Below are 15,242 nucleotides of genomic sequence, written 5' to 3' on the forward strand. Positions count from 1 at the left end.
AATTTTGCATAGTTGCACGCTGCCTTTGATATTTTCAGCATACTTTATATTATAATCAGCGCTGTTGAGCATGATTGATTCTAAATTGGCTGATCTTGGAGAGAAATAGGATGTTGAAGACTCATCGGGAGAATCTCAGGACTGTATCTTACTCAGCCATTTTTCAGCTTCAGCAGATTTTCACCTTCTCATCCTTTCCATCTCTCTGAATACACTACTACTGCTGCTGTCTGCAACTCAGCAAAATATGGCAAATTGTGAATTCTTGGGTTCATTTTTATGAATGGGGATATTACTGAAATTAAACCATAGATGTCCTGCTGCTTGGTGCTGTTAATGTTTAATTTTTGGTCCTCCTTGAAAGGACCTTGAGAATCCTACACAGTGTCAAAAAGTGACAATAGTGGTGATTTCATAATGCCATAAAGCTAATTCATGGCAAAGTGGTTAGACGAGGAGACCCTAACTCACTGGTAGCCTCGCATTGCAGTGAACAAGGACATACATTCAATTTTGCAGCTACCACAATTGTTGGCTGAGCAGGGACAAAAATAGCCAGAGAAATGATTGAAGCCTGGGAAACGGACCCCTTGCCAATCAGTAGGAGTACTGATTTACCACTAGCTTACTAGGTACTTGCTGAGCAGGCAGTGACATAAGGAAACAACAATTAATGATTTAACGATCAACCATCAACACCCCAATTAACAACTAAAAAAGCTACACACAATCAGGCACCAAATAAATACAATATGTAAAACAGTCCAGTGCACATATTCTGAGTTCCCTGAGAAGTTCCCTGAGGATGGGCCCCTGTGAAAGCCCAAAAGCTTGGAAGAATAAACCTATAGTCCTGATTACTGACTCAGACTGGATCCTGCAACATTATCCCGGGACATGTATATTTGCCTTCATTTGGATGAAGATGATGATTCCATGTTTGTGTCTTGGATCATCCTACATTCTCTATTGATTGAGCTTCAGGCAAGAATCGTAAATAATGCAACCAAATTGGCTTTTTTTTGGCACAAAGAAACCCTTCTCTGGACTCTCACAATTTATACAAGGCTGAGACAGCATCTTTGCAACCTATTGGCCTTTGCTGACTCTTATTGTCATCCATTAATCTGCTTTTCAGTTCAGCTTTGGGTGCTGAGTGAAAAAGATACTTCTGGGTTTTTTTCCCCTTTATATTCAGAAAGAATAATGGAAGCTCTTGGTGCTGGAGAAGACTCCTGTGAGTCCCTTGGATCAAACCAGTCAGTCCTAGAGGAGATCAATCCTGACTGCTCTTTAGAAGGCCAGATCTTGAAGAGGAAACTCAAATACTTTGGCTACCTAATGAGAAGGAAGAAGGACTCACTGGAGAAGAGCCTAATGCTGGGAACGATGGAGGGCAAAAGAAGAATGGGACGACAGAGAATGAGGTGGCTGGATGGAGTCACTGAAGCAGTAGGTATGAGCTTAATTGGACTCCAGAGGATGGTAGAGGACAGAAAGGCTTGGAGAAATGCTGTCCATGGGGTCACGATAGGTTGGGCACGACTTCAAGACTAACAACAACAATGGAAGATCTATTTGTCAACAGGCAAATGGGAAAAACAAATGACAACACATATATGATCACATCATCACATAAATGACTTTGGATGCAAAGACGTACATTAATTCAAAAGATTTTAAAGACCAAAGTGCAATTAGACCAGAAGATTTTCTACTAGAAAGGAGTCAGGGAATGTTGTTTCTGTACATGATAGCTACAACAAGATATGCTCAAAAGTAAAATGGCTTCACACTACCTAAAATAGAGGAATGAAGAGGATGGTGTTTCAGATGGCTAAATTGATTTCCTTGATTAGAGAAAAGACAACATCTGCATTTATGGCTGACTGCAAAGCCTGTGTAGACTTTTTGGATGAAAAAATGCACGTATAATTTGTGATTTTGATGGTTAGGGAAAAAAATAGATATAGGAAACGGGAAACGTTTTGTAATCATAATGTAAGCAATAACTTTGTAATCGTATTTGTTGCAGAGGAAATTGGTAGCTTTTTTACTCTGCTTCTTTTTAATCCTTTCTGTAGTTTTTTTCTTTCTTTTTCTTTCTTTTTCTTTCTTTTGTTCATTCTATAAGTTTATTCTGTAGTTTGTGTTCATTTTTACATGCTCTTTAAACTAAATATATAGTATAACATATAACATTTTCACACAAATGACATCATTTATGTACTTGCGTCAAACTAATGATTCAAGGACATGTTTGTGTCATTGGTATGATGATGTCATAAGGATGTGTGTCATCATGATGATGTCACTGGTTCATTACAAATCTTTAGCTGCTCTGGGAATGGTACTGTATTCATAGCTCATAGCTTCAACTCTAAACTCAAAGGTTGCAATGGTCTCAAATGGCTTCTCTTGTCAGGGTCATAAAGAGGAAAGGGCTGTTACTATTAATCTTCTCATCATTTCTATCACCCATTCTCCTCCCACTTATACTGTATGACTGTAACTTTGTTGCTTGTTTCCTCATCATTTATATTGATTGTTTCTTAGTACGATTTGATGGCTTATTAGTAACCTTGACTATCACTAAGTGTTGTATCTTTTTATTCTCTTATGTACACTGAGAGCATATGCACCAAAGACAAATTCCTTGTGTGACCAATCACACTTGGCCAGTAAAGAATTCTATTCTATTCTAGTTTAGTCCATTCTAGTCTAGTCTAGTCTAGTCTAGTCTAGTCTATTGGTCTGATCTTGGACATTCTCCATGGTTTTAAGCATGTACTTTGTTACTGATCTACATATCTTTATTTTTGTGTGTCTTTCAATCGATCTAATGTAGTTCTTTTCTTTGATCAGATCACTTCTAGAAGAATTAAATTCAAGTGCAACTTTTAAGGATCTACAGCACACACAAAAAGCTTACAAATCTGGTTTGGGAAAGCTAATTTATTTTTAGATGAGAACAAGTCAAAGACTCCTTTTCTTTATTTTTAGTCCACAGAGAGTGCCAAGAAAAGTTGTACGTTACTATAAAATATACAACTGCCTGCTCTTTGAGAAAGAAGTTGCAAGGAAGCAGAAGGAGGTACTACACAATCAACTTAGCCAACGTTTTCACACTGTAGTGAGAAGACATTTTTTCTCCATTTGAGAAAATGAGCAGATCAGCATTTAATGTTCAGGAAGGAAGGATAAATAGCCACCTACGAAGACTGCTTAGGATAGATTTGAAGACATAGGAATAATGAAAGTGAAATCTTATCAGATCAGATGGATGTCAGATTGAGAAACATAATTTAATTTGTGGAATTTAAATGTAGTCTGCATTCCAGAGGACCAAGAGACATAGACGTTTAAATAGTTTAGTTGGGTGGAAGAGAGTCAACATAGTTCTTCTGCAGAGGTGGTATTCAGCCAGTTCTGACAGGCTCTTGAGAACCAGTAGAGAACATTTTGAGTAGTTTGGAGAACCGGCAAATAGGCTGGCCCCGCCCCGCTGCCTCCCAGCTGATCTTCTTTTGTTGCCCTGAACAGGAGAACGGGAGCTGGAAAGCAGGTTAGTGGGGTGGGGAGGGAATGGGGATTTTGCAGTATCCTTCCCCTGCCACGCCCACAAAGTCACACCCACAAAGCCACGCCAGGGCACAAAGCTAGGCCTACAGAACTGGTAGAAAATTTTTTGAACACCATCACTGCTCTTCTGCACAACTCTGAGAATATATCTTTAATGTAGTTGCATTAGTTTGCCAAGATTTCTTAATAAGGAAACTATCTAGAGGTAACTCTGCATTTCTGCCTTGGTTTTGGGGGACTGGAATAAAGTGCAATAGAATAGTTTCTGGTTCTGTGTAAAATAGTCATGAAACGATTGTTTTTGCAGGTTGCATAAATAAAAGCTATAATACGGTTTATTTGTTTGAGCTTAACATATTATGTGAATTCAGTGATTGCATTTGTTAACCTTAGGTTTAGGGTTTAGCTTTAATCCAGTCATGATGAATAGAGAGCAATGGGCTCTTTGATTAAGCCTTTTGTTGAATAACTATGTTAGTTTGAAGAGAAACTGAGTGGGCTGAGAAAGACAAGGCCAGTTTTTGCCTTATTAAAGAAGACGTTTAAAGTTGGAACAGGAAAAGCCATGTCAGCAGGATGTACAAGTGCCTTTTTAAGCATTTATGACTACAGTGCAGCAGCAATAGCAAGTTTATTGAGCAAAAATGAATAAAGAGTGCAAATTTACCCTCCTAGATTTGCTCTTCTTTCCAAAGCTGTCGTTGGGTAAAAGAGACCCGGTAATAAAACTGATGTCAGTTTTCTGGCATCTTCCTTTAGAAATAACTTTATTAAAATGTTAAACAAGAAAGATAAAAATTAACAAATTAATGCTTTGGAATAAAAAGAGAGAAAAAATGAAGGAAAAGACAAAAGTTCAGAAAAAAGGAAAGAAAATATAAATAAGTAACTTCCATTTTTCTTTTACACCCATTATAAATTAAACTCTTGTTCTATGGCTACAGCATGGCTTCCATTTTTTTCTGTAGTCTATTTTTGTCTACTCATCAAAGCCACATATCATGAGTTCACTTTGTTTCTGTTTCATGCAAAAAGTCTATAAGGGGTCTCCAGATAGCACTAAACTTATTTAATATTTTTTCTGTGATCAATTTAGCCACCTCAATAAAATCCCATTGTCTTCATCATCCATTCCTTTATTGCATAATGTCAAGTGTTTCCCCCTTTGTCGCACATAATAATCTTGCTGCAATTAACTATGACTAGAATAGGAATAGGAATAGGAATAGGAATAGGAATGGGATGGGATGGGATGGGATGGGATGGGATGGGATGGGATGGAAAAGAATAAGGAATAGGAATAGGAATAGGAATAGGAATAGGAATAGGAATAGAATAGAATAGAATAGAATAGAATAGAATAGAATAGAATAGAATAGAATAGAATAGAATAGAATAGAATAGAATAGAATAGAATAGAATAGAATAGAATAACAGAGTTGGAAGAAACCCTAACCCTAACCCTAAGCTACAAGACGGGTTATATGTAATGCCTGATTCCTATGTTGCTAATTCTGTGTGTTCGAACATTAAACCACACAATGAGTGTATTCACTTAATGCATAGGGGAATGGGACATATCCATTTCAAAAAGTTGCAAGAAACAGTGAAGTTAGTTGATGGAGTGAAGATAAAGCCATGTAGCCAGTATATAAATTGTAATGTTTGTAATGAACAGAAGAGTAGAACTACTCCGGCTAATAGGTTAAATGGATTTAAGACCAAGAAACCACTAGAGGTGGTATTTGCAGACTTAATAGGGCCAATGAAACGTAGTTGGGGGGTGTCTGTTATGTACTAAGCATTGTAGAACACTATTCCAGATATGGTTTTTGTTTTTTGTTAAAGAACAAAACAGAAACATTTCAACGGTTCACTAACTGGGTTAAATTTGTAGAGAGGAAAACAAACCATAAGATTGTTACCGTAGTGACTGATAATGGTACAGAATTCACAAACTCCAATTTTACAACTATGTTGCAAAAGGCTGGTATACAACATAAACGTTCTGCACCTTATCGCCCACAGCATAATGCATTTGTGGAAAGAAGAGGGCAGACATTGCAATCCATGGTTAGGACGATGCTGGCTGATGCTGGATTGCCTGAATCATTGTGGGGTGAGGCGATGATGTGTGGAAATCATATTTTAAACAACGTAATTAACACCACAACTGGTGAAATACCATTTACTAGATGGTATGGCAAGAAACCAGACCTCAGTTACATACATATATTTGGAACTCCAGCATGGGTTCATATTCCCTCGCAATTAGGGCATAAAGGCCAAGAAAGAGCTCAACAGCTAATTTTTATAGGCTATAATTCCAACCACAGGTCATACAGATTTTGGCAAAAAGGATCAACAAAGGTTGTTAGCAGTGCAAATGCCAAATTTATGGAAAATATAGGGTGGAATAGATTAGATCCAAATAATGAAGTGATAATAGAAACCAAGCCAAGCACTAATGAAGATGATGAGAAACCAGGATTGAATAATAAAAATGAAGAGAGAGTAGTAGAGAGGAACAAGTGAAAATAGAAAGTCTGGTAATACATCCTGAGTTACCAAGGCGTTCAACATGAGTAACTAGGCCACCTGATAGGTATCAGGCAACTATGGCTTATCAGGTTAACAAAGTTCCTGCAACATACCATGAATTGACCACATTTCTTCTAGAAGATCAAAAGGAATGGAGAATTGCAATGCCTAAAGAACTTAAGTCTTTGCAGAATATGAAAGTATATGAAAACACTGATTTACCTCCAGGTAAGAAAACAATAGGTAGTAAGTGGATATATAACATAAAAACTGGAGTAGACGGATCCATAACATATAAGGCTAGGCTAGTGGCTCAGGGTTTTGACCAAACAGCCACAGATTACGATGAAGTGTTCGCACCTAGTGTAAAATCCACTACACTTAGAGCCACTTTAGTTTAGGCTGCAAAAAATAAGTATTTGATTAAACACTTAGCTGTAGAAACAGCTTATCTACATGCACCATTACAACACACAATCTATATGAAAAAACCAGCAGGAATCAAAGACAATGACACGTCTGAATGTTGGCTTCTGAAGAAGAGTCTTTATAGCTTAAAACAGTCTGGTTATGAGTGGAACCAGTGTGTAGTCAACGCTTTAACTAGCATTGTATTTAAAGCTGGTTTAGCTGATCCATGTCTGTTTAGAATGGAAAGAGATGGAAAAGTGTCATTACTTCTTTTATTTACCAACGATATAGCCTTGTTAACCAAGACAGCACAAGAGGCTATTAATATACTCAAACAGTTGAAGAAACATTTCACTGTAAAAGATCTGGGTGAAATACGTCAGTATTTAGGATTAAGGATTGATAAAACCAGGGGAGGGTTTAAAATATCACAGACAGATAAAATAAACAATTTATTGAAACAATTCAAAATGGAACTATGTAAACCCTCAAAGACTCCTATGAGTCAGGATTTCAAAAATAGCAATGAACAGAGTGCTATGTTTGATAAGGGAATGTATCAATCACTAATCGGAAGTCTGTCATATCTAAGTAATTGGTCAAGGCCTGATATTGCATACAGCACGAACCTATTAGCTAGGTATAATTCAGACCCAACTGAGAGGCATTGGCAAGCTGTAAAAAAGATTTTAAGATATTTGAAGCAAACGATGCACTATGCATTGTACATTGAACCTAATGGGGAGCTAAAGCTGACCCCATATGGAGATGCAAGCTTTGCAACAGATATAGACACAAGAAAATCAACATCTGGAATAGCTGTATTTTTGGGTAAGGCATCAGTTGGATGGAGATCTATTAGGCAGAAACATCTGAGTCTGTCTACTATGGAAGCAGAATTCTCATGTCTATCACTACTATGTACTGATATAATATGTTACAAACAATTACTAATAGATCTAGGAATAGAAGTAAATGATTCTATTACCGTGTACGAGGATAACCAGGCAGCTATTCAAATGGCTACTAATTTGGCAAGTGAAAACTAGAACGAAGCATACAGATTTGTGTAATTTGAATGTAGAGTATTCTTGGAGAGTATTAAAAACAAGCTAGTGGAGTTAACATACTGTATGTCAGAAGATAATATAGCCAACCATTTCACAAAGGCTCAGGGTGCTATTAAACATAAAGAAAGTTGTGAACAATATGGACTGAAATTGTAAATATATATTGGCTACCCAAAGGGGAGAATGTTGGGAGTATACTCCTAGTGTTGGATAGGCAAATAGATTCATATACAATAACAAATGGTCAATGTTGCTTTAAATGGGCAATGTACTTATCAGCTGTAATTAACTTTACAATCAGCTGTAATTAACTTTGCAATAAGAGGGAGTCAGGAAAACTTTCTCTCTCTTCTTCTCCTTTGCTTGATAACGACTTGCTCACTTGACGACTGGAACAGAAACTGCGACTGTAAGCAATTGTTTGTTCTTTAAATTGTGTTTGGACAAATATCTGCTATCACTCCTTGTGAAGCTATTAGTAGTAGTAAAGTTACTTGTTTTTACTAGCAGTGTCTGAGACTCTATCCGTGTGTTTCTTCTACTAGCAACATTCCTTCTCTCTAGCTGTACATTCCGCTGCACTACTTTCTGTCTCCTAACGGAGATATCCCTAACAATTATAATGCAAAATATCCATGTTTTGCATTATAATATAATGCATGCAAATGTCCAAAAAGTCCATATTTTTAATCAAATATTATATAGCTATAATATCAAAACTTGGTGGATGTAATAGAAACACTTACACACCAGGACTGTCAAAATATTAAAATGGTTTGATTCTAACACAATTAAATCTCAAAATAGAATTTGGTTCCTAAACTGCAGTTATTTGCCACTCCATTCTGGCTTTCATGGTGTCATAGTGATAACTCTTATTATTACTATATAAAGGCCACTTGAAGATTTCTGAACCAAAATATGTGCATATGCCTGAAAGATCTTCATAGAGCCTTTGACAACATTTTCAATTGAGATGAAAAATGTCCCTTTGTTTGCTAGCCTTGCTAAGATTTCTCCCCTTGTGAACTAAATCTTGCAAATTACCAGCCAGACTGTAGGTCATCGGTTTATTCAAAAGCAAACCACAAGTATTTTCTCTCTCTATTGCAGGCTTGAATTATAAACCCAAGAGGCGTTCAGGCAGTGATGGAGTAGCAGAAAGGCAAAATAGCAGAACAGGCTGGTTAAGCAGCTCCGAGGAAGAAAAGAAAAAGAAAGAAAAGAAAAGCTATTATTGAATAAAGGTGATGAAATAATCCTTCCTTCCTATTCCCATCTCCTCCCTCCCTCCCACCTTTCCTCTCTCCCTCTCTCCCTCCTTGCCTCCCACTTCCTTCCTTCTTATTCCCATTTTTCTCCCTTTGTTCTGCCTCCCATCCTCCCTCCCTCCCACTTCCTTCCTAGTCCCATCTTTCTCCTTCTCTCCCTCCCTCCTTCCCTCCCCCCTTCCATCCTATTCCCATCTCCCTTCCTTCTTCCCTCCTTCCATCCCCCTTCCATCCTATTCGCATCTTCCTTCCTCCCTCCCTCCCACTTCCTATTCCCATCTTCCTTCCTCCCTCCTTCCCTCCCCCTTCCCTCCTATTCCCATCTCCCTTCTTTCCTCCCTCCCTAACACTTCCTTTCTATCCCATCTTTGTCCCTTTCTTCCACCCTCCCTCCCACTCCTACTCCCTTCCTATTCCCATTTCCCTTCCTCCCTCCCTTCCACTTCCTTCCTATTCCCATCTTTCTCCCTTCCTTCCTTCCTCTCTCCCTCCCTCTCCCTTCTTCCTTCCTTCCATCCTATTCCCATCTCCTTCCTCCCTTTATTTCTTCTTCCCTCCCTCCCTCCGTGTAGGAGAAGAAAATGAAATCTAAAAGAATAAATTTTAGACAATGCTAATTTCATGGTTTACAGTTGGGCTCCAGATGTACATGGTTGCCTGGCCTATGACTGTAATAAGTCTTGGCTCTCAGGTGGAAATATGGCCTTCATTAGAAAGATGTTCAGCAGTCTGGTGCCAGGAACAAAGATTCATTTCTATAGTATCACTGCCCACTAATGGAGAGTCAGATTCATTCATTTTCAACAAATCTATTAGACGCTTCCTCTGGAAGAGCAATTAACCTAGATATAAATAAAATCTAAAGGAGGATATATTTCCTAGCCTGAGTCTACCTTTAAGAAATATGATTTTTTTAAAACAAAGATCAGCATTCCATTTTTATCTCTCCAGCCTCTTACCTTCTCCTGAAATTCTGTTTCCCTTCAACTAGATCCTAGTTGAGTGAATTAAGTGGTGATTAGTAGAGCAGACCGGCTGCACCTTCAATAGGCCTCCTCTACCAATCGCCACTAAATTTCTCTGTGTAACCCTAGGGAAACTGTGTGCAAAATATTAGTAGATGGGGGCTATAATGAAATGGGTTAGGGCAGTGAAGATGCCAGTGGTTTGATGGGCAATGTCATGCATAGAGGAGAGCTGGGTTTTTGTTTTGTTTTTTCCAATTTTGGGAAGTCCCTTCCCTGGTTTCTTCACTACGTTAACCTTGTTTAATTGTTGCCTGACAAAGGATCAGGACCATATGCAGTTCAGAAAGATTTATTGCTCAAACCTGTAGGAAGAATCTAGTCAATTAAGTTCAGTACTAAATTGGCACCAGATAAGGGTCAATAGAATTCAAGAAGATTGGACTTGAACCATGTGTGGCAATGTAAGGACTCTAAACTGATGATGCACTTAACTCCAACCACCAGCTCTGCCTCTTCTTCTCCTACATTGATCTTTATGCTACCAATTTCTGGTGCTCCCTGTCTGAATCAGTGAAAACTGAGGTCTAGAATTTGGGAAAGGGGATCTTAAACAGCACATATAAAAAGGATTTGTGGTTACAGCTTTCCTACTCCTTCTTTTTGTAGCAGCAGGAGGAGGGGAGACTAGTTACAAAGAGGAAAATGGATTGGTATGTTAGTGGGGGAAACTTCTACAAAAGTAATGATCAGGGTGAATGGAGGAGAGACCAGATTTCTGATTTGCATGTGAATTCAGAGGAAACCTTTGTAAAAGAGTTATATCCTACACTCTTAACTTATGCAAATAACATAATGTCTATCATTTTCTATTAATTCTGTTTAAATATTATTGGAGCAAAACAATACAACGCATTAAGATTTATAACTACATAATAAAAAGGAGGGGCAAAAAAGAATTCGTAACTTTGTTTAGTCAAGGGCTGTGCTTGGTAACCCTGCAGTCAAAATACATTTGAGATAAAATAATTATTTATATTGATTATATTGATTCCCTACTGGTAGGACTCACATAAGATGGAAAACCATAAAAGCAGCTGAAACATCAAATTATATTATGGTTTAATCTTATAATTCACTCTATATGCAAAGAGAGCAATCAGGTTTCAAAACTCCCAAATGCAGTCCTATTGTAGTCTCAGTTGTTGCAGTGTGCAGCTTACCCCTTCTGCACTTATATAAACTCCTATAATGTATAAGAGCCAGCTGGGTGTAATGATTAAGGCATCAGGCTAGAAGCCAGGAGACTCTGAGTTCTATTCCCATTTTAGGCATAAAGCCAGGATCTTGGGTCAGTCACTCTCTGTCAACCTTAGGACAGAGCAGGCAATGGCAAGCCACTTAGAAAAAAACCTGTAGGTACAAGTCCAGTCAGGAGTCCATTTTGGCTTGAAGGCCAAAATTTGTATGTATTTATACATTCTCTTATTTTTTTTATTACATTAATATTCAGTGGCACCAGCCCAAGATGGGGGGAGCCATTGACATTTTGAAAGGTTACCTAATGTACCTTTGAATTAACAGCTAAAGCATTTAAGATGTCTTTAAAAACCTTCAAAAATATCTCTGCAGGATGATAGAGGTAGGTAGGTAGGTAGGTAGGTAGGTAGGTAGGTAGGTAGGTAGGTAGGTAGGTAGGTAGATAGATAGATAGATAGATAGATAGATAGATAGATAGATAGATAGATAGATAGATAGATAGATGCATGATAGCTAGATAGATAGCTTGCTAGATGATAGATGGAAGATGATAGATATAGATAGATAGATGATAGATAGATAGATAGATAGATAGATAGATAGATAGATAGATAGATAGGAGGGAGGGAGAGACAGAGATGATAAATAGGCACATAGTGAGTTGCATCCATCTAAAAATAAATGGACAGATCTCTGTCTTTCAAATGATCCTGGCAAAGTCTCACTGCCAATATTAACAAAGCCAATTTTTCTTGCTGACTGATGTTGGTGCTGTCTCAGCATTTTTATGCAGCACCTGCCAAGGTCATCATCAGCCATAATGCAAGGCCTCTTATGGTGGTTGCAAGATCCCTTGCCCCTCGAGATTATGGAGAAGACATGCGAGAAGGCTACCTGATTTATCATTTCAAGTAAAATAGCCAGCATTCTGACACATACCATACGCAAAAGAATTCCAAATATGTGTTATACAATCAAATGAATTATACAGTCTGAGTTTGTGCAGCTGGCTAGATCAGACAACAATGGAGATGAGGTGATTTGTGACTCAGCATGTTGTAAGAAGTAGGATTTCATGTTAAGCCACAGCAAGGTTTAACATGGCACACATCTTATGACTGTGCCACAATTGTGTTTGGTCAAGTCAATCCTAGCATGTTGCATGAATCCAACCAAAAAATTAAATACCCTTGAGTTGACCTTGATTCTTGAAGACTTCATGGGTATATCCATATCGGTGTCCTTTTTAATTAAAATGAAGTGAGTTCCCATTGCCTTCTTACTGGTTGTTTCTGGACTTCCCTATTTTAATTTACAGCCAGGCAATTTCTGATCCGAGTACCAGGCAGTCCTTCTGCTTAGCACTTTTGATCAGCCAGGGTCAGGGAGGGGTGGCGACTTACTGAAACTCTGCCAAAAGAAATGCCTCACCTCCTTGACAATGTCTTTTTATTCCCAATATTAAATAAGCTTTCAGTCATCATGGTAATTGGTTTAAGTATGAGAAAGGGGAAAGAGAGCATTAGACTTAATGTTATTGTTTCAGCTGGATCCCATTGCTCCATCACTACGGAACTGAAGACAATGAATGGACCTCCACCATCTCCAAAAGGAAAGAGGGCATTGTGAACAAACCTTGGTGACCATTTGCCTGATGTATTGACTGAACCCAGAAAATGACTTACCGGTACTTCAGTAATTTGGTTAAGTGTATTGCCTGAACGTCTTAAATGAAACTATCTGGTACAAGCCACACTGAGGTCAGGGGCATCAGAACACCATCATTCAACTGCCAAAAATTATGTCAAGTCAACTTGTGCGAATTACAATTGCATGAAGACATCATGAAGCACATGACCTCTCTGTGGATGTAAGTGCTGAAGCATGTAGCTATAGGAGATGAGCAGGCTGAGCCTGAGGGTGGAATTAAATGCATCAACAGTTTAGAATCATTGCACAACAAGAAGAGACCCAAGCCCAGCCTCCTGTGAATTCTGTTGACTCTTATTCTATTTTACTTTGGCTTGACCATTAGAAGACCAGATTCTTGTGTATAGGTGGTTGAATAAACTCTTAATGCTTTGAACTCAATTCTCCTGATTTATTGCACCTGACAGCTGCCCTGTTTCCAATGAAAACTCCATGCATGTACTTGCATGCAACATTTCAACTCAAGTATCAAAGGATAAACTTGTTTTCTGGAATCACAATATCATCCTTGTGGCATCGTGGTGGCTAGTAATGGGCAGCTCTGTTGCAGGAATCTTTATTTTTAACTCTGAAATAATTTTATGACAGTGATATGGCAGGCGGCGCAGTTTCTCCTTCATGCTTATTTACTTTCTCTAGCAGGCAAATAACTCCTGATCGTTTTTTAAAAAGAGCCATACGGGAGAAAATGCCATTTGGTCTTCCATTCAGATTCCATTGAAATGTGGAAGGGTAGATGGATGGAGAGAGAAATGTGTGGTGAATGAGAGGTTGCCCAAATGCCTACTTCACATAGGGCCTCATTAGCAGAATCCCCCATCAAAATTTTGCTCAATTGTTTTCCCCCTTTAGAATGGACGGGGAATGCAGACAGTTGTAACAATCTGATTTTTTTTAAAAAAAAAAAAAAGTGAGAAGAGCACCCTGAGGCATTTTTCTGTGAATCTGCAGTCAAATATGACTCTATTCTTCTTCTTCATAGTAGGAGTACCTTGCAGCATGAGAAATAAGCAGAAAACTGTCCTGAACCAAGCAATGAATTTGCAAACCTCTGTCTCTGTCTCTGTTTGTCTCTGTCTGTCTCTCTCTCTCTCTCTCTGTCTTTCTGTCTCTGTGTGTGTGTGTCTCTCTCTCCCATTTCCCCCCTCTCTCTCCCTCCCTCCCTCTCTGTCTGTCTGTCTCTCTCCCTCCATCTCTTTTTCTTTCCCCCATTTCCCTGTCCTCTCTCTCCCTGTCTCTCTTTCTCCCTCTCTCTTTTCCCCCATTCCCCCCTCTCTCTTCTACTCTTATTTATCTCTCTTTCCTTCCCATCCCCTCTACTAAATTTTGGTGTTTGTTTGTTTTTTTTTGCTAAACACCAGATGTTTTTGCATATCTTCACCACCAGAGGACACTTGAGACTCATCTTTGCAAGGCCAAAAATTCTTTCAGTTCAGCTCCTTCAGATTTTGGTACCAGACAGTAGTTCAATTTGCCCTGACATAGTGAGTTTTCGTTCATTTCAGAGGCATGCTGTCCTGTGATCAGATTACTTTTTTCATTTTGCAAATGGACAAATTCCTGCAAATGCGAAACAAGCACACCCAGGAAGGGGGGGGGGAGCAAGCCTAGAAAGCTCTTTAAAACTAAATTTCTGCATCAAAGGAAAGCATCTTAATCGATTTGATTAGGTGAATCCAATCTTGGCAGTGCTCCAAGGGTTGTATTAAGAACCCTAATATATTTCTGAGGCATGATAAGGGCATTTTGCATTTTAGAACAATACAAGAGGTCAATCTTACCACAAACAGTTGTTTTAAAGATAAAAAGGAAAACCATGCTTTGTGGAATAGCTGGTTTCAAATACAATAGGTTAGAGATAAGGAAGCATATGGATTAGGAGATATTTTCTACTGGCCAATGTCTGGACTGATTTTGAATTGCTTCCTCCAAATTTCACTTACTCAAAGTAGCAACCGCCTTCAGAAGACTTACAAGATCTTGGCTCTGAGAATCCCAATGTCCACAAATTGACAACAAATAGTGTAGTGTTCTGTCGCTATAGCTTCATCACCATCAACAGTCTAGATGGGATGATCTTAAGCTTCAGATAACCCATCCAATCTTCATAGTGTTGGCCTACAGTAATTTACCACTAGCTTCTGGTTTATTCAGCATCAGCTAGCTTGCCTACCTGTTTCAACACTACCTCCTCCAACAGTTAAGTAATTTCATTGCAAATCCTTCACACTATTCAATATTTTGAAAATGGAGATATGGGGATTGAACCTGGGTCTTTTTATTTACATAGCACTTTTGATTGCTTGACTAAGTCTCCCTTCTCTTGCCAGCTTCTCCAACCTGGGGCTCACCAAATGTTTTGGATTATGTCTATCACTATTCCAAGCCCGCAAATATGATTGACAGGGTACCAACAGATAATGAGAGCTCTA

The sequence above is a fragment of the Thamnophis sirtalis genome, unplaced genomic scaffold (genome assembly GCF_051295495.1).
Source record: "Thamnophis sirtalis isolate CommonGarterSnake01/CBP01778 unplaced genomic scaffold, rThaSir2_p1.2 scaffold_2, whole genome shotgun sequence".
NCBI lineage: Eukaryota > Metazoa > Chordata > Lepidosauria > Squamata > Natricidae > Thamnophis > Thamnophis sirtalis.